Source organism: Eptatretus burgeri, chromosome 14, assembly GCF_056783735.1.
Source record: "Eptatretus burgeri isolate ZD-2024b chromosome 14, Ebu_testis_v1, whole genome shotgun sequence".
In the NCBI taxonomy this organism is placed as follows: domain Eukaryota; kingdom Metazoa; phylum Chordata; class Myxini; order Myxiniformes; family Myxinidae; genus Eptatretus; species Eptatretus burgeri.
In genome coordinates, this window is record NC_140974.1 from 72,385,375 (window position 1) to 72,409,663 (window position 24,289).

General features: G+C 44.3%; 1 long non-coding RNA gene across 2 annotated transcripts; it reads right to left on the reverse strand.

Annotated features, from left to right (window-relative positions):
• Positions 1–1,490: 1,490 nt before the first annotated feature.
• Positions 1,491–24,279, reverse strand: LOC147013594 (uncharacterized). 2 transcript variants are annotated; one of them, XR_015051383.1, is made up of 3 exons: positions 24,038–24,279; positions 4,624–13,355; positions 1,491–2,665 (listed from the first exon to the last, which is right to left on the reverse strand). It is a non-coding gene; the product is annotated as an uncharacterized LOC147013594 (long non-coding RNA). The 2 variants fall into 2 exon arrangements; XR_015051384.1 differs by having other exon boundaries at positions 24,146–24,265.
• Between the last annotated feature and the right edge of the window lie 10 nt (positions 24,280–24,289).

Genomic DNA, 24,289 nt, shown 5'->3' on the forward strand with positions numbered 1-24,289 from the left:
AAAAAAAATTGTTAGAGAAAAAAAAATTTTTGCAAATTTTTTTCAACAAAATTTCGATCTTTTTTTTGCATTTCCACATGTTTTAAGTGATTTCCAACCCCCCCCCCCAAAAAAAAAATGTTTGAGAAAAGAACTATAACTCTGTCAGCACTGTTGACATCATATTTAATGAATAAGATATAAGGTTCACTTGAGTGACCCATCAGTATTGGCGGCGGAGGTTTTGCACTCTCCCGAGTGCTCCCCCTCTAGTTTCCTTTCTGTATTCCTCCTTCTTTCCTCGGCAGGTACATTCTCAGAGTGCATTGAGTTCTGTAGAACATTTTGTGGAGAGTGAGGAGTTTCCTTGTTCTCATATCTAGTTTGTTGATTTCCGTTTGTGGCCAGTTTACTATTCCATGGCTGTATTGGAACACTGGTACTGCTAGTTGGTTTATGGCTTTGATTGTGTACCTTGGAGAGGGAGGTATGTTTTCAGGATCAGCCTTGTTCTACCCAGGTATTCTTTGGTGATTATTTTGCACATTTTTTAGTGACATATTCGGTGGCCCTCTTCTACTCCAAGGTATTTGTAAGATTCTTCGTTGTCTAGCTCCTCTATTGTTGTATCTTGGTTGATATTGATGTCCGTTTTTGTTGGTTTACCTTGTAAGAATGTGAACTTGGCACACCTATGGAGGTCAAATTCCATCTGGATGTCGTCAGAGTACTGGGGGCATTTCCTCGAGATATTGTTTCTTCTCTTCCAGGTTTTGGATGCATTCCACCTCCTTATTGTTGTTTTTTCTTCTCGATCTACATAAATTCCTTTCCAGAATTGTTCCACCAGTCCCAATTGTTCCATCTGTGCTATTTTGAGATTATTTTCTGTGTGTGTGTGTGTGTGTGTGTGTGTGTGTGTGTGTGTGTGTGTGTGTGTGTGTGTGTGTGTGTGTAACATCTCTAGGTTTTGAGTGGGGGAGTTAAAGGGAGATTGCATTGCTTGACTGATTAACTGTTTGCACACATCAGCAGATTGTGGACCTGCTGATGTGGACTGATGGCAAAGGTTGTGCACTCGCTGTTTCGAAGGTATTTTTTGGCAGAGAGCTGAGAAACGATTTTGAAGTACACAGCTCTGCTGATGATCCAGACGGTCGGAAAATCGGTTTTTACCTTTCAAATTACCAAAGTTCATCCTCGAGGCATCTAATGATTCTTGAGGTTTGTTCTTAAAGCATAGGGCTTGCAGTACAACTTAGAGGTATGCGCTCTTGCCTTTAACCTTTCTATCCTGTGTTTGAATCTCAGACCAACTTTAAACTGTCACCCGGCTGGAAATGCATGGAGATTCATTGGTAGTAGCTGTAGAAGTATTGCTTTTTGTTAGAATTGCTACAATTTTATTTATTGTCACTCACTTTCTTCATCTCTGGAAGTTCATGGTGAGAACTACAGTAGACAAAGTAGTATAGATTATTTTAAAGACAAAAGCACACCCAAGACATATAAAAGGAGGGAGAGAGACAAAAACACGATTTTATTTTTTTTTACCTTTACAAAAACAATGATAATAATCAGACAAGTAAAAGTAAAGAGCCTTGTGCGGAAATACTACAAAGTGTATTATTTACTGCCCAAACTTCTTTAAAACTTCCGATGGTTCTTGAATGTTGCGTCACCTTAAACTCCGAAGTGATTCGTGAACCTAATCAACTTCTCAAGCATGTAAAGCCATACTGTGATACATTGCCGACAATTTTTTGCCTTCCTACTTTTATAAATCGCAAGTCTTGCAGATGCCAAAATAAAGTTGACCGGCAGATCTCGTGATGGACTCTCTTTCTTCACTGGTGGCACCAAAAAAAGTCTGTTGGGGAAAAAGGAAACCAAAAGCACAATATCAAGTTTTTCACAAGCAAAAAAATTGGTTGAAGACGAGGGCATTGCAAGTATATGTGATGGATTGTTTCTGCTTGCCCACAAATAGTGGGGCAACTTAGCATAACAATTGTGCATTTTGTGAGGAAAGCACCAAATTTGGCACACTAGTCGCCTATCATATTATGAACAGATTTGGATATTGGGCCATCTCAAAATTTTTGATGGCAGTGGAAAATGGCTGCCACAGCCATCAGCGGCTGAATTTGAGATGGCCCAATATCCAAATCTGTTCATAATATGTTAGGCTACTAGTGTGCCAAATTTGGTGCTTTCCTCACAAAATGCACAATTGTTTTGCTTTCTTTCGCTAAGTTGCCCCACTAAAAAGTAACATCCACGGGGAGAATTTGTGAGGTGTTGCAGTAGATAACTATAGTTGTAGCAGTAGTAGTAGTAGTATCAAATTTAACATTCTTTAAATGTTAATAAGATGCATCAATAATAGATGTTACTGCTCAATAAATAACTAGAAAGGCACTCGGAAGAGCGCATACCTCCGTCACACAATGTCTGATCCACGAGAACATATCGGACCCAATACATTTTTGAGATATTGTGCTATATGTCGTGTTTGGCCCTGTACTGTCTCTCAAAGGTGAAGAATCATTTTTAATAATCAAATAATTCTCGTATCCAGATCTGGATTCGGATCTTCACCAAAATCGAATCATTTCGTCCTTGTCACACACCGAACCTGTCGACCAAGCTTCGTCCGAATCAGTCCACAACTTTTTGAGATATCCTGCACACAGACAGACAAACAAACAGAGAGGGGGTGAAAACATAACCTCCTTCACCTTTGGTGGCGGAGGTAATTGTGATTGTTATGAGGAACAGATTTATGAAAAACCAATGTTTGTATAATTTCCTCTCTGCTCAGCTTTTGCTGACATGACATGGACACCTAAAATGACATCTCACCAACACACAAAGTTTCCCCAACTATATAACTTCTTCTTCTTCTTCTTCTTCTTCTTCCTCTTCTTCTTCTTCTTCTTCTTCCTCTTCTTCTTCTTCTTCTTCTGTTGCTGCTTATTCTTTTTGGATATGGCAACTTGGCCACCAGGAAGCTATCATTTTGTTGGGGCACAACTACACTGCTCTATGCTGCACCCCAATACCAGTACACTAATGATCACTTCACCAACATTGGAACGATGACAGGTTGAGTCAACCTTACCTGGTGTTAATTCAGCAACCAACAGGGCTCGAACTCAGGACTTTAATATCCCAAACCAGCCACCCTAACCACTAAACCAACACCAGGTAAACACCAGGTTTACTGTATAACTCATACATTGTGTTGTCGTGGTTGTTCTAAGTCCATGTGATGCTTTCTCATGACTTCTTTTTTCATGATACATATACTTTTATCTCAAAATTAGAGAGCAAAGTCGAATTCTTCATGTTTGAGATTGACAACGAAATACGAACACGAAAAGCAAAGTCTATGTAGCGTCCTATCTGATAAATTCCTGTTTGTCAATTTCCCTCCTAAAAAGATGGAATGTACTTGTTTGGTTAATGATCACCTTTCGAAATCCCATTATTTTGCAACCGAGTCATTGCATTTCTCTCCGTCGGGTATTTGAGCTATTGACTCGCCAGATAAGATAATCGGACCATTGACTAGCTGGGTACTCGGAGCATTGACTAGCCGGGTACTCAGAGCATTGACTCAACAGATACTTGGACCATTGACTAGCTAGGTACTTGGAGCATTGACTAGCTAGGTACTCAGAGCATTGGCTTGCCAGATGTTCGGACCATTGACTAGCGAGGTACTCGGAGCATTGACTCATCTCATACTCGGACCATTGACTCATACTCGGACCATTGCTTGTTACATATAAAGACATTGCAAATGTAGAAAGCGATTGCAGGATTGAGATTTGGTTTGGTACTTGTTGAGCAGTTAATATAACCTCCCATGGTGTGCGACGGATGATTGGTCCTCAGGGTCATGAGACAATGCAGTTCAAAAGCAGACATTGATATACGAGCCAGTCAATGATTTGCTATCTTATGCAATGTGACAATTTTGTGGATTTATTATTTTATTTTGCAAGATTTCTCATTACCTCTGCCACTGAAAGTGGAAGGAGGTTATATTTTCACCCCTACCTGTCTGTCTGCTTGTCTGTCTGTTTGGCTGGAAACAGAATATCTCAAAAAGTTGTGGACGGATTCGGACTAAACTTGTGGCAAGGGGGAAACAGAGACATTCGGAGATCTGTGGAAGGGAGAGGGAAGGGACGGGGAACATGGGGAATACAAGATGGACATTACAGGGACTTTCAGGAAGGAAAGCAGGGAATTTGAAGGAGGTGGGTTTGGGGTGGATTAACAGGGGTAGAAAAGAATGAGGATTTGGATGGGGGATGATAAGAGGTGGTGGTGATCAGCTGTTTTGAAGGCCTGGAAGGAAGAATGGGATTGAATAGAGTGAGGGAGTTTTTTTCCAATGGCGGGGAAAAAGAGGAATGAAAGAGTAAAGGTGAGCAGTGATTCGTGATTTTGGTAGTTTTACGAGAAGGGGATTGTTGGCGGACCTTGAGCGCCCTGTGGAAATATGGTGGGGACAAATCGCAGACACAGCAGGGGAGGGGGGGGCAAGACCGGAGAGGAGACGGTAGAAGACAGAAAGACCACCGATCTGCCCGTGGTGAGAGAGTGAGAGACTCAAAGACTCAGCCTCACCGCGGGAGATGCCAATGATCCGAAATATCTCGGTTTCCACAGCGTGAAGCCGAGAAAGGTGAGAGGCAGGAGCACCAGCCCAGAGGGGAGAGCAGTACTCCATCAGATTGCAGCCAAAAGCTTTGTATCTGGGTGAGATGTCAAATTTCCACCTCCTCGTAACCCACATGCTGAATTAAACACAAAGCCAAATGAAATAACTTTATTACAAATCAAATTAGGTACAGTACATTTGCTAAGTAAACAGATATAGTTTTGTTTTCTGCCTTTATAAATGGTCGTTGGCTTACTAAATGTGCAGTTGGTATGATTGCGTGGTTCACCTCTTCCTCGCCTTCAGGGAGGCAAACTCGTCTGTCACAGCTTCGAAGTCAATTGACTCGGCTAGTTCACACTCAATAGAGAGGATGGCTAGATTCCTGAACCTAGAGTGGCTCTTTGTGGATCTCAGGTCGGTCCTTGAAAACAATACTGGATCGTGAAAATCATGGATTTTTAGCAAAAAAATTGTGGAAATTCTGTAAAAATCTGAATCTTCGATAAATTGTACAAAAATTGGGAAAAGGCTCGGTGGTGATGGGTTGTGGTACAGTGGGGAGTAATAAGAGGGGGGCAGAGAGCAGTTGAAGATTGGAGAAGGTGGAGTGATGAAGTGGAAGGGGGAAGGAGGGGGAAGGAGGCACCTTTGGGAAGAGGGAGTGAGGGGGAAGATTGGAGGGAGAAGGGTGAGGGGGAGTTTTTCAGAAAGGTGAGGGAAGCTTGGAGGGGGAATAGTGTGAAGGTTGTTTTGAGAGGGAGGGGAGACAATAAGACCAGGCACGGCCAAGGTGCAGGAGGGTGATGGGAGAGGTGGGTCGAGGAGAAGGATGAGACTTGGTAGAGGTATGGCGAAGAAGGGAGTGAGCAGGGGGAGGTACAAGATGAGGGGTTGGGAAGAAGGGGAAGTGTAATGAGAGGAAAGAAGGAGAATGTTTGTGGTGAATGTGGTTTGGTAAAAGTAGTTGATGGAGATCGGCAGAAGAAGGAAGAAGAGTCAGCACAGGAAGTCACGTGATCATGTGGGGCACAAGGTGAGGGAAAAGGTTTTTTTTGTTGTTGTATTTTTATGCCTCCGCATCAAGGGGGCCGGAGGCATTATGTTTCCGGGTTGTCCGTCCGTCCGTCCATCCGTCCGTCCGGATTTTCGTTTACGCGATAACTCAAGAAGCAAATTGTAGAATTTCATCAAACTTGATAAAAAGGTAAAGTAAGACAGGGCAATTAAGTGATTAGATTTTGGGCAGATGTGATAAAGGTCAAGGGTCAAAGGTCCAGGTCAAACTCTGAAATATTACTGTTTACGCCCTAACTCAAGAAATATTGGATGGAATTTCATCAAACTTGGTACAAAGGTAAAGTTAGACAGGGCAATTAACCGATTCGATTTTGGACCTGATATGATAAAGGCCAAGGGTCAAATATGTCAATACTCAAGTGTTTGTTCGGGAGAGCGGAGGAAGCAGTCGAATTACCCGTCGACTACGAGCAGTCGAATTACTCTAATTTTGATTTTAAGACATGAAACGGTGGGTATAGTTGAGAGGGATAGAAGGAGGGTAGAGGGAAAAGTGGAGAAAATAAAAACTGATGGTAATATGGAGAAAAGACAATAAACACGATCGTGCACACAAACGGGGAGAAGGGTAGGCCTCAAGGAAACCTGACATGAAAATACGACGAAACTTCAACAATTAGCACAAGTCTTAACACAAGACCGAACTGGAAACACACAGTAAACACAGAGATAACAAAATGACAGTAAAAACGCGACAAAAACGACCAGAAAACTTGTCTTTGAGAGAGTCCGCAGAGGCCCTGAAGAGGAACCGCCATCTTTGCTCAAGAACCAGAACCGGAACCGGATAGTCACCAAACGATAGGTTGATAAAAAACCTCTCATTTGAATTATCCGGCAATGCAGAACGACATTCACCTTGATGAGGAATCGTATTCCCCAATCAAACGAAAGGCAAAAAAGACTTGTCGGATTGCTTTGCTAAAAGTTCGCTGCACCAATTTGAAACCATAACACTATCTGTTGGAGGGAAACAATGGATTTTATCAATTATCAAGTTCATTAACCACCAACAGCTAAATGACGATCAAATGTATCTGGCAGCCGAGAGGCCTTAGGGGTCTTTGTGGCAAGGGAATCGATTGACAGACATGTTTCTGATTCACTGACCATCTCTGTGGAGAGGTGCCTTTTTATATAAAAGCAGGTAGGAATTCGGATCTTCACCAAAATCGAATCAATTCGTCCTCGTCACACATCCAACTTGTCCACCTAGTTTCATCCAAATCCGTTCACAACTTTTTGATATATCATGATATATATTAGTTTAGCCCTATTTCTCAATCGTGAAGAATCACTTTAAAAAATTTTTTTTATCACATCTAGATTCGGATCTTCACTAAAATTGAATCTATTCTTCCCAGTCAGACACTCAATGTGTCCACCAAGTTTCATCCGAATCCGTTCACAACTTTTTGATATATCATGATATATATTAGTTTAGCCCTATTTCTCAATCGTGAAGAATCACTTTAAAAAAATTTTTTTTTATCACATCTAGATTCGGATCTTCACTAAAATTGAATCTATTCTTCCCAGTCAGACGCTCAATGTGTCCACCAAGTTTCATCCGAATCCGTTCACAACTTTTTGAGATTATGTGCTATATATCATTTTTAAGCCTGGTGTTGGCTTAATTATTAGGATAGTGGGCTTGGGATTCAAGGATCCTGAGTTCAAATCCCACTCGGCTGTTAAATTAATACCAGGTGGGGTTGACTCTGCCTGTCATCCTTCTGAGGTCGGCAAAATGAGTGCTAGCTTGCTGGTATACTGTGTCGGAGTGGCGACCCGTCCAGGATTGTGCTCAATAGCCAAGGAGACTGATTAGGCAGCACAAGCGCTCTGCACAGAGTATGGTCCCAATGTATGGATGGATATCATGTTTGGCCCTATCTCTCAAAATGGTGAAGAATCACTTAAAAAATTCTAGTAGTCGGATCCGGATCCGGATCTTCACTAAAATCTATCAGTTCGTCTTTGTCACACAGCGAACCTCTCCACAAAATTTCATCCTGATCCGTCCACAACTTTTTGATACATCCTGCACATGATACATGATAAACAAACAAACAAACAGACAGGGGTGAAAACATAACCTCCTTCACCTTCGGTGGCAGAGGTAAAAAAAAGGTTAAAAAAAATAAAAAATACCAGATAGTTAAGTAAGTGTACTTCAGCCCTAATACATGGTTAAACAAAGCTTGTTAAACTAATTCACATTCACCTTGGCCCTATGGACAGCAGGACAGATGTCATGGCCATACAAAAACACACATCCCAGCTCACAGTGCCAGAATTCATGGCAAAACCATAACCATTTTCAGTTGCGGGGCCATGTGACCATTTCTTCTGTTAAGAGATGCCTTGCTTGTTTGTTTGTTTTATTGGAAAAAAAACACCCTGTCATTGTAACAAAACTAAACACACGTGCTTCGGCCCCAAAACCAAAGTAGACCGTCAAACAAAAGAGTGTCAAATAATACACAAACCAGCCCACATTGTCAGAATGCCTGGTTATATCAAACACGTTTTCTGTTTGGGAACCACTGGCCATCTCCAGCAAAAACCCTGAAAGTTACAAGCAAACCTCAAAAGCACAAACCCCTAGAATTAAGCTGGCCAGCTGTCTCGTGAGGTATTTTATCCAGATGTCACTTATTAACTGTTATGGAGACAGGAACTCATGTATCACACGGCCCACACTAGCAATTGCTGCAAAGGGACTGTTCAACTGCAAAGGGAATGAGGAGTCGGAGCCGTTGGGATTACGGGTTTCTTGGGTCAAAACTAAGATCCAGGCTTTCGGTGACATCTTGGATGCTGCTGTCCTGTCTGTGTCTGTTTGTGGTGAGGATGTTGAGGTCGTGGAGAGATTCACTTACCTTGGCAGTGATATTCATGTCTCTGCTGGCTGCGAGTCAGAGGTCAATAGACGTCTGGGTCGGGCCTGGGGAGTCATGGATTCACTGGATCATGGGGTGTGGCGCTGCCGGTACCTGTGCGGGAGGACGAAAGTCTGAGTCTTCAGGTCCTTGGTACTTCCAGTCTTGCTCTATGGGTGCGAGACTTGGACTCTGACCAAGGATCTGAGACGGAGACTTAATTCCTTTGGTACCAGGTCTCTTCGGAGAATCCTTGGCTATCGCTGGTCGGATTTTGTGTCCAACGAGCGGTTGCTGAGAGAGACTCGGATGAGATTTGTTACCTGCATAGTCCGTGAGCGTCAGTTGCGGCTGTATGGACATGTGGCTCGTTTTCCTGACTCTGATCCTGCTCACCAGATTCTCTCAGCGAGGGAGTCTCATGAGTGGAGGAGGCCAGTGGGTCGACCACGTGCCTCATGGTTGCAACAGGTTGACCATCATCTCAAGGAGATGGGGATGGGCCTGGCATCTGCCTGGGGGATGGCCAGACGGAGGCCCCTGGAGTACCGGCGGAAAGTGGACGCAGTGACGTGCTGTTCTGGCACATGCTCCCATACCTGACCTGACCTGACTGTTCAACAGACTGTACCAGCAATGCAACCACCCTGTTTAGGCACGTACACTTCACGAGGTATTGTATCTGAATTTGACGGGAAAAGAGTTGAACTCTTTGAGGGAATCCACTCCATGCCGCCGATAGTCAGTGAGCTCGATATGTGTCTGTGGATTGATGTATTTCTCCAGATGTGAGCAGGCATTGCTATAAAAAGGCTTCGAAAGTATTATGGCTTGCGACCACTCTGGGTAGCAGTGTAGCAACTGACACTAAATTGATCATTCGGTGGTTCTGTCCTTCACAGACAGCAACTAAGATGGAACTTACAGTTTAATTTTAAGGAGGGAAGTGTAGAGCCTGGAGGAGCTGAGCTTGGTGGGGGATTCCTGGGTCAGGGCTCCTCCCAGTGGGCTGTTAGTCCTATTGCATGTACACTATGTGTATTTAAGATACATATATACATAGGTCTTTCTAACCACTGATTCACTGACGAACTCACTGACTGATATTAAAGATCAGTAGTCGGTACCTTCCGGGTGAAGTAGAAAGTTGAAATTTTGTTTGCCGATGGACATACATCAAAGCCGGTACACCGAAAAGAAAAAAAAAATCACAGAATCGTCGGACAACATCCATAAATGAAAATACAAATAAATGAAGAAAAAAAAAATGAAAATAAATGCATGTGAGCGACCCGAGACAATGGGGAAGCACGGACATTTTGTGTGCTAACGGACATCGAAGCTGATGCACTGGAAAAAATAATCACTGCATTGTCAGACAACATCCGTAAATGGAAATATAAATAAATGGAAAAAAATAAATGAAAAAATCAAATGCAGGTGAGCAACCCGAGACATTGGGGAAGCACAGTTCGTATGTTTACACAATGTGTAAGCATACCCCGCTCGTATGTGTGTGTGTGTGTGTGTGTGTATATATATATATATATATATATATATGTGTATGTATATATTTAATATAGTGTTACGGATTTCAGAATCCAGTCTGATGAATGCATCCACACATCCAGGTCCTCAGACAGTTATCTATCTATAATTCTAGCAATGTGTGTGTGTGTGTGTGTGTGTGTGTGTGTGTGTGTGTGTGTGTGTGTGTGTGTGTGTGTGTGTGTGTGTGTGTGTGTGTGTGTCTGTGACCGCTGTTTCTCGACAACTACTGGTCCGACCTAATTGAAACTTGCCAGGTATATTGCTGGGGACCTGAGGATGTGCCTTTTCAAGATTTGATATTAATCGGGCAAGTGCTTCCCAAGTTATGGCCATTTATTTCCCAACCTATGACAGGAACCGTTGCTGCGGCCATTTTTATCGATGGGGACGAAAAACTCAGCCGCGTTCGCCATTACGGGTTTTTTCTCTTCTCTTCCCTTCTCTTCGTGTTTTTCCTTGCGAAAAGGCAAAATACGTTGGCACTAATTGAATAATTGGCCATTAAAAGCCTCCGTATTCTTGCCCTGGACGAGTAAACAAAGAAGCGCCGTTTCCTCAGCGATGTTGTTTATGAAGAGGTGCTAACGAGATAAAGGTGTGTACAATGTACATGGAGACGATTTTTATTATTATTTATTTATTGAAGATAAAATTGTTCCAAAAATAATTTATCAAAAAAAGTGCACAACTTTTTTTTGTTTCCAATTGTCAAAACGCTGTGGCCTTTGGAAGTGTGAAGGAATTCAGCTCCACTCAGCACGCTTGCCAATGAAATACATCTCAATTTGGTGGTAAAAACGATTCACAACGACGGGTTTCCTTACTCATTGCTCTGCAGTCTGCATTCAACCCCTTCATTTGTCATCTCATTGACCTCATTTCATCGATCTATAATTCCAGCAATGTGTGTGTGTGTGTGTGTGTGTGTGTGTGTGTGTGTGTGTGTGTGTGTGTGTGTGTGTGTGTGTGTGTGTGTGTGTGTGTGTGTGTGTCTGTGTGTGTGTGTCTGTGGCCTGTGTTTCTGTGTGTCTGTGACCGCTGTTTCCCGACAACCACTGGTCCGATCTAATTGAAACTTGCCAGGTATATTGCTGGGGACCTGAGTACGTGCCTTTTCAAGATTTGATATTAATCGGACAAGTGATTCCCAAGTTTTGGCCATTTATTTACCAACCAATGACAGGACACATGCTGCGTAGGCGTGGCCGATGCGCCATTTAGTTACCAATCACAGGACACGTTGCTGCGTGGGCGTGGCTGCGTAGGCCTGTGCACGGCCGGCCGACGATGACGTCACGTGCCGTGCTGGTTACGATGGGGATCGATTGGTGCCTTAGTTACCGTGGGGTAGGAGTGCCAATGGTAAATGGCAGCGAATGTCATGGCAAGCAAATACAGGTTTGTAAACTTGATTTTAATTAACTCTGTGTGTATCACAGCAGTTGTTACTTCAATGCAAGCGATAATTCGTGGAATGATGTGAACATTCCGTACGGGCACGCACTACTTTTGGATAGTGATGACTTACTGTATTCTAATAATTTCTCGATTTCTTATCCGCATTTATAGATAAACACAATGCCCCAATCCAGTCGTCGTTTATGAGAGCGAAGGAATGGCCTGTGTGGTTGTTTGAAAGTTTTTTTTTTTTGCATGTACGGCCACGCACGTATGTGCACGCGAGAGCGAAGGAACGGCCTGTGTGGTTGTTGTTTCTGGCATGCGGTTTGAGTTTTTTTGCGGGGGGGGGGAGGGTTTGCACGTACGGCCACGCATCTATGGGCATGCACTAGTAGATTTAAATCTAGCAAATACGAGCTGTTCGACACCACCCAAAACAAGGACCACTGTCAACCAATTTGTCATGGCTTGTGAGCGAACAAACATTGAAGAAATACCACTGAAAATTGAGCAACAGAGTCATTACAAATATTTCAGCAAAAAGACAAAGCTTATGATATATCACTGATTGCTGTTGCACTAAGTCACTGCGATGAGTGAGAGCCCAAGGTATGAAATTGGCATTTATGCAAAATCCTTGTAATTGACGTCCTCAATGTGTATTTAGACAGGCATTGATCCTCACTTCAAAGTTCTGTCCAACTTTCCTGTAGGTTTCATGTGGCACTGCCTGGAGGTGGCCTGACACCTCCTGCTTCAGATAATCCAGTGTGGCAGGGTGGTTGGCATAGACAGAGCCCGTGGCACCCCCAAAACCAGTAGTCCAGAGGGTTCAAGTCTGGGCTATGGGGTGCCCAGTCATGAGTGGTACCCAGGGCAACGAGGCAGTTTCTGAAGAACTGCTACAGGAAAGTGATGGTGTCACCAGCTCTATGCGGGGCTGCACCATCCTGCATAAACTAGGTCATGCTGATCTGGTTTGGGGTGACCTTTTGGGCAAGATCATTCTGAAACTTCTGGAGCATGGCCCGGTAGCACTCACTGTTGACCGTCATTGTTCTGCTGTTGTCATTCTCAAACCAGTAAGGCCCTTGTGTTCCCCATCTGGCATTGAAGGTGCAGAAGCATGTGATCTTAGACCCTTTCAGATACCTCTCAGTGATCTCAGATGGTTTTGCACCCCAGAAAATGTTGTTGTGGTTGCTGATGGCACTATTGAAGTGGAAATGGACTTCATCGCTGAACCAGATCAGGTTGATCCAGTTTGGGTACCGCTCCATCCTGTCACTGAGTCAATTGCACTTATCAAGTCTCATTCTCATGTCATTGTAACTCAGTTTATGCCTAATAGAGATGATGTACGGGGAAAAAACTTCAGTTCATTCGTTACGATATGTCAGACTGATGTTGGTTTGATGCCTAGCTCCTGGGAGCGTCGGCGGTGGGACTTCTTGGGACTGTCCACTGCAGAATCCCGCACGGCGTCGATGTTGGCTTGGCTCTTGGTTACTGATGCTGGCATGCCACTGTTGCCCTTGCTCTGGTTGTGCACTGTACCCTTGTGCTCAAAATGTTTCATAATACGTTGAATGGCACAATTTGTGGGTCGATCACATGCTCTGGGGTCGTATTCCCGGCAGAACCTCCGTCAGGTGTCGACATATGATTTAGTCTCATACCACAGAACCACCACTTTTGTCTTCTGCTTCATTGTCAATGGCATAATTGAGCTCTGGAGCTAGAAATTCCAGAGAACAAATACCATGATAACACCACCAAACCTGAAAAGGAAAACGGTAGAGGTGAAAAAACACAGAAATAGCAGGAAGTCAAAGTTGTATCAATCTTTTTGAAACACCATATATATGTGTATGTGTATGTGTATATGTATATGTATATATTACGAGCAAACGTTTCTGGCATTGCCAGGTAATGCCAGATTCTTCTTCTAACCCCAACCCCTATCTCCTCCCACCTCACCCCTTCCCCTCCTTCCTCCCACACTTCCCCTGACTCCTCCCACCCCACCCCTTCCTTCGGGACTCCCACCCCACCCCTTCCCCTCCTTCTTCCCACCCCTACTCCTGCCTCCTCCCACCCACCCCTCCTTACGGACTCCCACCCCTTCCCCTTCCTCCTCCCATCCACCCACCCCTTCCCCTCCTTCCCTTCAGACTCCCACCCTTCCCTGCAACACGTAGTGGCTCGTGTGTTTATAAGTTAGAAAATGACTTTAAATCCCCTCGTAAGGTCTGTTGTGGGTAAAAAACATGATCCCATAAAGCCTTGGGATCCTAACCTCATGAGCTCCGAGGAGTAGCGTCACAAACAAACGTCTCATTCGCTTTTATATAAAAGATAGCATTTCTCCAAGCTCCTAAGTCCTAATGAAATGAAATAGCATCCTAAATGAAAGTAGATCGCACAAAAAGGTGAAACAATGCAAATCTCATGTAAAGAAAAATTATTATAGATTTAAATGTAGCAAATACGACCTGTTCCACCCCGCCCTAAAAAAGGACCGCTGTCAACTGATTTGCCATGGCTGGCAAACGAACAAACATCGAAGAAATACCACTGAAAATGGAGCAACAGAGTCATTACAAATATTTCAGCAAAAAGACAAAGCAAATGGAAAGGAATGGGGAAACAGCGGTATGTTCCATTAACAAGCAGCTTGTCAAAAACTAGAAAGGCCACTCGGAACAGCGCATACCTCCGCCAAGCTGATTAGTTTACATTTTGTATCCCACTGATAAGCCGGAACTGGATTCGGACCCTAACTAAAATGTAATTGGTTTCTGTGTATCTCTTTGAATGACAGCAAAACATTAACCATCCCCCTCTTGAACCAGAGGTACCGCAACATCACTGAGTCGGCATTTTACAACCTGTCAGCAACTGCCCTCATATCCTGCAGCACCTCAGCCAGGAATGTCATGGTCAGATTGGGCCTCAGCACCTCTGTCTCCTCTTCACTGCTCTACTCCTCCTCCTCCTCCTTGGTAACCTTGATGATTGCCTCCAACTCCCTAGTCAGCTCCTCCTCCTCCCCCCCCCCCCTTGCGAGGTTGTGAGCTCCTCCAATTCGTCAAGTTCCATAACATTGAAGCTTTACCCTCCCACCTCCTGTGCCAACCCGGCAATTTCCTGCCTCTCTTCTGTGATGTCGGGAAAACTTCTGAAGTCTTTGACTGCCCGTAGCAATAGGTTTTGCCAGCAAGCATTGATGATGGTGGCTTAGACTTCATCCAGCGAGTCTTTGGCATTGATGCAGTGCGCTTTGTTGAAGTCCTTCCAACAATCCCCGATGGTAAGTTTGGGATTGGGCTCCATGGCATCCAAGGCACGACAGAAGGTGCAGTGGGTGTAATCGGTTTTGAACATTGAAATTACCCCTTGGTCGAGTGGTTGGATCAGGGAGGTGGTGTTGGGTGGTAGGAAGTTGACCTGGACATTGGGATGGGCCACCTTCGGCACTTTGGGGTGGCCAGAGCATTGTCCACCAGCAGGAGGACCTTGAAAGAGAGGTTCTTTATTGCCAGGTATCTCTCCACTTGAGGGATGAAACAGTTGTGGAACCGATCCATGAATATGGCAGCTGTTACCCACACCTTTTGTTGGCCCTCCAAAAAATTTCTTGTTTTTGCCCTTTAGAGCACGTGGGATTAGGGAATGGTACAACATCACGGATTTGATCATGCAGTCCCCTTTGGCATTGGCGTAGAGAGGAAGAGATACCCGGTCCGTTGAAGCTTTGAACCCCGCTGCTGTCCTCTCTCGCTTAGAGATGAAAGTTCTTGTGGGCATTTTCTTCCAGAACAGGCTGGTCTCGTCTGCACTGAAGACCTGCTCTGGTACATGACTGGGGCCACTCGTATCCACATCACTCGTACCTTCATCACTAAGCACATCGCTTGTGTTTCCAGTACCACCCGTGCCAACCAGATGATCATACATGTGCATTGCTTTTTCTTGAACCAGAAGACCACTTGAAGCCACGCTTTTCTCGGCATTGACCTCTAACCACACATGAAATGCCTTCTCCATTGCTTTGATGTGAATATCCCTGACCTGGGTAACCACTTTCTTGTTTTTGTTTATATACCAGACAGTTGACTCGTTCACACCATAATGCCTGTCCACAGAAGCTGCACTCTCACCTCTTGATAATCTGTCAAGCAGCTCCACTTTCTGACTCAGGATCATGGCTTTTTCTACCGCGTGTGAGCAGATGCATCTCCTGCACGACTCTTGTGCTTAGGACCCATGATCGAACAATCAGCGCAAAAAGTCCACAAGGAATCAGCAGGTCAAGGTTGTGGGACAAGAAGAAAGAATGAGACCCAGGACATGTTGCACATTAGTAGCCATGCAGGGATTGTGAGAGGGGTGGGTAGTGTGACCATTGTTTGTGGGGGTGGGGGTGGGTGGTTGTGCACACATACAGCTGCTTTATGCACGGTTGGTGTGAGATGGTTTATGCGCAGCTGGCGGGAGATGGTTTTTGCCCCCGCAAAAACCACGAATAGTTGAAACACAGGAGCTGCGAAAGTAGAAGCTGGTCACATTTTATAAACCAGGAACACGAGGGGTCTCCAAATGTCAAATCCGCGAATGTCAGGGTTCCACGGGACTGTGTAGGGTGGGACTTGTAATACGCTCCCTCACCTGGAGGCGGCACTGCACAATACACATTTGTATGGAAAATTTGCATCCCCCTTCCCCCCTCAACCCCCCCCCCTAAGACCACAGGAAAAAATAAAAACACCCCTATATATTAATTGGGGTCATGCTGATCCTCTGCAGCAAGTCTGGACGTAATCAGCCCAGAACTGTCAGAAGAGCAGCGTGACAAACACACACACACACACACACACACACACACACACACACACACACACACACACACACACACACACACACACACACACACAAACACACAAACACACACTGCACTGGTCCATGAATTATAGTAAGGACTATTCTTCCTCATTAAATTGTATAATTTGTGATTTATTAGGACTTTACAAATGGAGTATTGGAGTTCTGCAACGTATATCTCCTGTATCTTCTTCTTCTTCTTCTTTCAGCTGCTCCCGTTCGGGGTGGCCACAGCGGATCATCCGTATGATCCGCATAGTGATTTGGCACACGTTTTACACCGGATGCCCTTCCTGACGCAACCCTGGTCGCCTCTTACGACACAGGGATAATATATCTCCTGTATATTGTTACGAATTTGGAATTCGATTGCACACAACATACAGGTTCCTTTAGTCAGCTATGTCGATAAGTGCTTGTTCCCTAGATAGCTCACCTTTCATTGTTTAAATGTTTAGAAATCGATTAGATGCACTGCGGATCGATTTAATAGTTGGGGAGCGAACAATGGAGACGTCGCTCCCCCTCTTCTGCGAAGAGGAAAAAGAGCCCTTCCGTCCCGTGATTCATGACGTCAACAACTCCCTCCCACCTGTGGTTGAGCGGGGGATGGATCACGAGGGCATGAGTAACGCCGGGCGTGGGGGAGGGGGGCGGAGAAGGATAAAGAGGAGATCCTTTCTTTATTCGGGGTCTGCGTCGTTCAGCAGGCCATCGGGTCCTGCTTGGCTCGGGAGAGCTTCGGCTGCGGCCTGGCTCGGGAGGAGGCTTTTTGAAGGCTTTCTGCTTTGGTGGTTCAGGGAGCTTCGATCTCGGCTTGGCTCGGGTGGAGACTTTTTGGAGAGTTGCTTTGTTTGAAAGAGAGTTGAGCCGGTTGCTCGACTCGAGCTGCGAGTGGTGGCTTCTTCTTCTTGGTTCGTGGAGCTCTTTGTTTTCCGTTTGGTTCCCGGCTTGGTGCGACTCGTCGGCCTCTTCTTGGAGGTGATTCCTCGGGGAAGCGACACATCGACAAGAAGGATCGGCGCCTCGTCTCACCAGCACGTGTTGAGAAGCGTGGGAGGATTCGCGGGAGCTCGAGAAGGATCGCGGCTCATGGCGATTGGATCCAGCTCGCTCTCGCTGGAGCCCGGGTCCGAACAACTTGAAGACTACACGAGGTGGAGAGGTTCAAGATAGGTTCTGGGTTTCAGCTCACCTGTCCTCCAAGCTGGAGCTCGTTATTAAAGGCCTCAGCCACCATTTATTGGGTGTGTGTGTGTGTGTGTGTGTGTGTGTGTGTGTGTGTGTGTGTGTGTGTGTGTGTGTGTGTGTGCGTACGTGTGTCCGTGGGCCCGTCTAATAAGTAGGAAATTGTTAAGTGTTTGTGTGCTGTAAATCTTTGCATTGCATTTCGTATTGTCGGTATAGTTCTGTTCTTACGTGCTTCCCTAGTTCCCCATTATTATTAATAAATACCCCAATTGTTAAATGTTTTCAGCTCGTCGCGTCGATTCTTTCATTGACTGAGCATTTCGTGTGTTGGGAGTTAGAAAGCCGTTGGTTTGCCGTAAAAGGGGGGGACATTTGGACCGACGGTTCTCGGCGATTAAGCCGCTCGGAATCGCGCACGGGACAGGCTCGCCTCGGCAGTTTGTTCCGTACGAGTTCTGTCGAGGGTGGAATATCCCGCTAGTTGGATCACATGGGTATTTAGGTACATTGAAGATTGGCAATCGACCCTACCCCACGTGGTCTGCCCATTGGCGTATTTCGGTTCTTGTACAAGGACCCGTTGACTCTAAGTTATCCGGGCGGCGATCTATATTCCGGGCGATCGGTCGGGTCTACTCGACTTGCGGCTCCGTCAGAGTGGTCGGTTGGTTGCCGACCCCCGGCACCGTAACAATATAGTTATTCTTATGGGAAATAGCCAATCAGTTTGAGTCGTATCACTTTAGAGCATTGTGTACATTCGAAACATTGATACTGTAACAGAAACTGTCATACTTTGGACACATCATGTGTGCAAAAAATGAAAGTCTGGATGAGGTTAATCATGCTGGGTGTGGTGGAGGGAATAAGAGGAAGAGGCAGACCGAAGGTGTGCTGGATGGATGGGGTAAAGGCTGCAACAAATCTGTCTCTGCCAGAGCTTCAGGAAGAAGGTGGACGTTGTCTATCTAAACATAATAGCGATGTATATCTAATATCGCATTTAATTACTTTTGCCCTTATTCTAAACACTCAATAAGGAAATAACTACATTTTATTAAGCATTTATTAATCTTTTTAGGAGTAATTTCCACAACAATATCATGATATTAGTGGGGCTTGCTTGCAGACAGAAAGCAAATACTTGGGTGCACCCTACATGAATCTTACATATATTGCGAACTGTGGTGTCTGTCCATGCGTTCGTTTGTCTCCAGTTCACAGCGGTCGCTTCCCGTGCTGCATTTGAAAAGCTCCTGATTGGTTATTTTGCATTTTCATTTCACTTTTCTTGATGCCATATATTCAGTCACTTTATTGTCCCTTCCAGTAATCTTTAAAATCAACATGAACACCTGGTTTAAAGTAGATTTCATACAGATTAATATAGCGATATTTTGCCGACTTTTTAGATAAATCCAAATTCTGCCACCAGATGTTTAACCACCGTTTTGCGGTGAGCAGTATAAGTATGCCTGGTGTTGGCTTAATGGTTCGGGTGGTGGCTTGGGATCCGAGGATCCCGAGTTCAAATTCCACTTGGCTGTTGAATTAATACCAGGTGGGGTTAACTCAGCCTGTCATCCTTCCAAGGTTGGCAAAATGAATACCAAGCAGCTTGCTGGGATGATTGAGCAATTTGAGTATCCTGTGTTGAAGTGGTGACCTGTCTATGATTGTGCCCAATATCCCAGGAGAGTGCTTGGGCAGCACCAATGTTCTGTGCAGAGTATGGTCCCAATGGAGTTGGAGTGCAAGTAGCTCAGAGCTTTGGCTCACTCTGAGTGAAACCAAAAGTGCAACACAATTAACCTTATAAAGTCCATGAAATAATTTAAATTGTTCAATTAACGTAAACTTTTCCCGTCACTGGGAACGGTACCTTTGCAAGTTTATAATAAATATAAACTGAATAGTTGATGGTGTGGATTGTGAGAGAGCTCCATATATTTGATCAATTTACAGTATGGAAATTTCATTTCCAAACTGGCCTCCAAAGCCAGTCGCCGACTGGACATCCTCCATCGTGCAAAGTCCTTCCTCGGCCCACCTGAGCTCCTGACCACATACAAAGCTTTCATCCGCAGCCTGATGGAATACTGTTCTCCCCTCTGGGTTGGTGTTCCCACCTTATTGGTATCTCCTGCGGTGAGACTGAGTCTTTAGGTCACTCACTCTCTCACTGCAGGCAGGTCAGTGGTCTTTCTGTGTTCTACCATCTCCTCTTTGGCCTCGCCCCCCCCCCCCGTTCTGTCTGAGATATGTCCCCTCTATGTTTCTGCAGGGTGCTCAAGGTCCGCCAGCAATCCCCTTCTGATAAAAACTACCAAAATAAAGAATCACTGCTCACCTTCACTCTTTCATTCCTCTTTTTCCCCATCTTTGGAACAAACTCCCACACTCTTCAATCCCACTCTTCCCTCCAGGTCTTCAAAACAGCTGTTTACTGCCACCTCTTATCTTCCCCCATCAAAAACCTTGATCTTTTCTACCCCGTTAATCCACCCCAAACCCACCCCCTTCAAGTTCCCTGCTTTCCTTCCCAAAAGTTCCCTGTCGTGTAAGGTCCTGAAAGTCCCTGTAGTGTCCATCTTGTAGACTCCGTGTTCCCCGCCCCCACCCCTCTCACTTCCACAGATCTCCTAATGTCTCTGTTGACCATTGTTTTGTCCTTCCCTCTTCTGCCCCCTCGTTGTGCGTTGTGTGATAGCTCTCAAACGAGCCTCGACATTGTATACAAAACAAAGGAATTGGACTGTGCTTACTTTCTGCATGCAACTATACAATTCAAGTAAGTTGACAGCTCTAGTCCCGGGTGCCTTCATGTGTGATGCTGGTCTGAGCAGTAACTCCCTCTATCTCATCAAAGCTAAGTTTCTTGGACCAGATATGTTGTGTTTTACTGTTTTATTTTCATTCCTGTGTTGTTTTCGTGTTTTTGTCCAATTTTCCATGTCAAACCGTCTCGAGTTGTGTTGAATTGTCGAATTGATGTCCCTGTTAAAGTCCGGCCTACTCGCCTGGGGCTCGGCTAGTCGGTGTTGCTTCTGTCTGCTTTGACCCCACGTGCGTCATTTTCACTTATTTCTTGCCAAGTATTGTCATTCCTGATCCCTCAGCTTCATGTCCTCCCACCTTTCTCCAAAAAAGTACAAACAACAAAAACTCTTCTTCATCCAAAAAAACCCCCCCAAAACACAACCTCAATCTGCTGTGTACAGTTCCTCCTTCATTCTCTATCACTTCTCTTTTTCAGTGTCCCCAAACGGAATCTTCATTCAATTAAATGTTTCTTCCTTAACATTATACAAGAACCATTTCTTAAAAGCTCTTCTATATGAATAAATATGTGTGTGTGTGTGTGTGTGTGTGTGTGTGTGTGTGTGTGTGTCAATTTGTCTCTTCCATCACTCCAAAACCATCAAACCTTGGGGCCCCAAACTTTGCATGCATACAAAGGGAACACCAAGGTAATGCATTAATGAAAATTGGGTGTTCGGATGAATTTAAACACCCCTTTTGAAGATGATTAATGGCCTATTTAATTATCCCTTCGCAAGGCATCATCCTCGGTCACCTCGCTCTCCCTCGCAGGGTTCTTAATTTGCCATTTTTTTGGCCTGCTCAATAATGCCTTGACTTGGAACAAGCCGTGACAGTTTCTTAATCTTAAAGCACCCAATTTTTCCCTTTCACTTTCCTGACTCGCATCATCAAATGCCTCATCTACATACCTACAAATCACTGTGTACATCGCTTTGTAAGTGCTATAGTTTTCAAATTAGGAGCTTGGAGTGATTTATGCATTAATATGATGCCAGGTTCCACGATCTACTCTCACGGAATAATTAAAGCTTATCATCGAAATAGTATTTCCTTTTGGAGGATCGGATCATGTGGACTAAAAATCGTTTGAAAAAGTTGCCTGGAGAAGATTTCATACGTAGAAAGACCTTGTATAGAAAGGTGTGTTTCTTTCTAAATCATGTCCAATTAATTGGAATGGCCACAGGTGGACTTCAGTCAAGTTGTAGAGACATATCAAGGATGATCAAAGGAAATTTGATGTACCTGAGCTCAATTTGGAGTATCATAGTAAAGGGGTTGAATACTTCTTGACGCAACACATTCCAGATTTTCATTTTTAATTGATTTGTAAAAAATTCTTAAAACATGTTTTCATTTTGTCATTATGGGGTATTTTGTGTGGATCGGTGACAAAAAAATTAAATGTAATCCATTTTAAATTCAGGCTGTAACAACAAAATGTGACAGAAGTCGAGGGGTGTGAATACTTCCTGAAGGCACTGGATGCATGGTTGAAAATTAGCAGCAATTTCTTGACAACCTATTACTTTTAAGATTTACAATCTTCGTCTTTTAGTTAGATGTCGTAAACATATGGTAAAGCTTCTTCTATGGAATCAAAACGGTTTCAGAAAAAGAAGAAGAACCACAGGTCATATCCTCACTCCACGACGTCTCCTTCAAGGCAATAACACTCGTAATGTCCCAGTGTTCCTCACCTTCATCGACTTGAAAAAAAAGAAAAAGAAGCATTTCATTCCACCCATTGGGGTCAAATGTTTGAAATTTTTCAATTTTATGGAATCTCTGAAAACATTGTGAACGCTGTGAGTCATTTATGAGGACCATGAAGCAATTGTTTTGACACCCAAAGGAGAAACAAAATGTTTTGATATCGCAGCCGGTATATTGCAAGGAGACACGTTCTCTCCGTTCGGATTTCTGTACCTGATTATGTCATGAGACAAGTTAGAACAGCAGATTGGATTTATCATTCGACATGGTGGTAGTAGTAGTATCAGTGGTACGAGATATCCTGCTGAGGTTATCACTCATTTAGATGATTCTGATGGAATTTGATTAATAACCAGTGTAAAGAAGGGTCAATTATATCACACAAAGTTGAATCACGACTTGATAATGTCAGGTGTTAAATAAATGTAGGTAAAATAAAATATGGAGGGATAAACAAAATTGAAGACATGCAATCAGTCCTTTGATCAGTTTAAATGGAGGTGGAATCGAAGAAGTGACAAATCTCCAGTAGCTAGGGTGTGTAATAGGAGGAAGTTCGGAGGATATAAAATCGAAGAAGAGCATTATCATCAAAGCAAATTAATGAAACATGGAAGTTTAATCGACCAAGAAACAAAAATATTAACTTACTTAGTGAAGGTCCCCATTTAGAAATGTGTACCTGTATATAGAGCAGACACATGGACATTGACCAAGGTAGTCCCAATAAACTTAATGGGAACTATACAAGACTCCTGAGAATACGCCGAAACATTCACCGGTCTTCACATGCAACCAAGGCAGCTTTCTATAATACAACAAGTAATAAAGACATTTCAAAAATGAAAATGTATGTCGAGATGACGTAGCGATGTTCCTCCAAAAAGTATGTAAACATAACAAGGTAGGGATGGTCACAAGCAATGATCATGTAAAACCATCCCAACACCTTTCTTGAAATAATGGCTTAGCGTGGTGCACGCACGCACGCACGCACGCACGCACGCACGCACACACACTATCACCATTGTAGGGATGAAACATGTGGGACATCGTTTTCGGAAATTGGTATTATGGGATGCAAAACAATATGGCTTTCATGGTCGTGGAAGGGAACACATGTTATAGGTGACAATGAGGCAAATCCATCCATCCATTGGGACCATACTATGTGCAGAGCATTGGTGCTGCCTAAGCAGTCTCCTTGGCTATTGGGCACAGTCTTGGACGGATCACCACTCCAACACAGGATACCAGCAAGCTGGCACTCATTTTGCCAATCTCAGAAGGATGACAGGTAGAGTCGACCCCACCTGGTATTAATTGAACAGCCGAATGGGATTTGAACTCAAGATCCTCGGATCCCAAGCCCACCACCCGAACCATTAAGCCAACACCAGGTATTACGAGGCACGTGATGGAACTGCAACCGTTAAAGATTTCCTTTCTTCAGAAACGGCCATATGAGCAACAAGGAATTTTGGAGGAAACTTTGTATTATTTCATCCGAGTTTGATTGACGATGGTCAAAATAAACACACACACACACACACACACACAATAAAATAACAATTTCTTGATGAAATCCTGACGTTTTAAAACAAGCTAGTTCTCTTCCTCAACCACGTTAAAAGTTGTGTGTTGGTGGCACCATGGAGTGGTTTGTTGGTGGCACCATGGAGTGGTTTGTTGGTGGAACCATGGAGTGGTTTGTTGGTGACACCGTTAAGACGACTCACCGCCACACCACTCTGAACACCTCCGAGGAAGCGAACGAGCTTGTTGTCGAACCTGCTCGGATGTTCTACCCTCAGTCATGCTTCCAGACACAGGAATGGAACATTACCTTCGATTCGATGACATGAACCGTCATCACGACGAAGGCCCAAAGTGAGTGAAATGAGGAACACGAACGTTTCCCCCCAAATTCTAAACTCACTGTAGATTTGCTCACCCACTTCGTGGAGTAAGTATCCCATCGGGATGGACGAGGTATTGCGGGCAGGTCTGTGTGTTTGAACGAGACGGGACGTTTCAGAAGGACCGTGGGAGAGGTATGGGAGGGGTCGGGCGGTCAGGGCGAGGCAAAGTGCCTGGG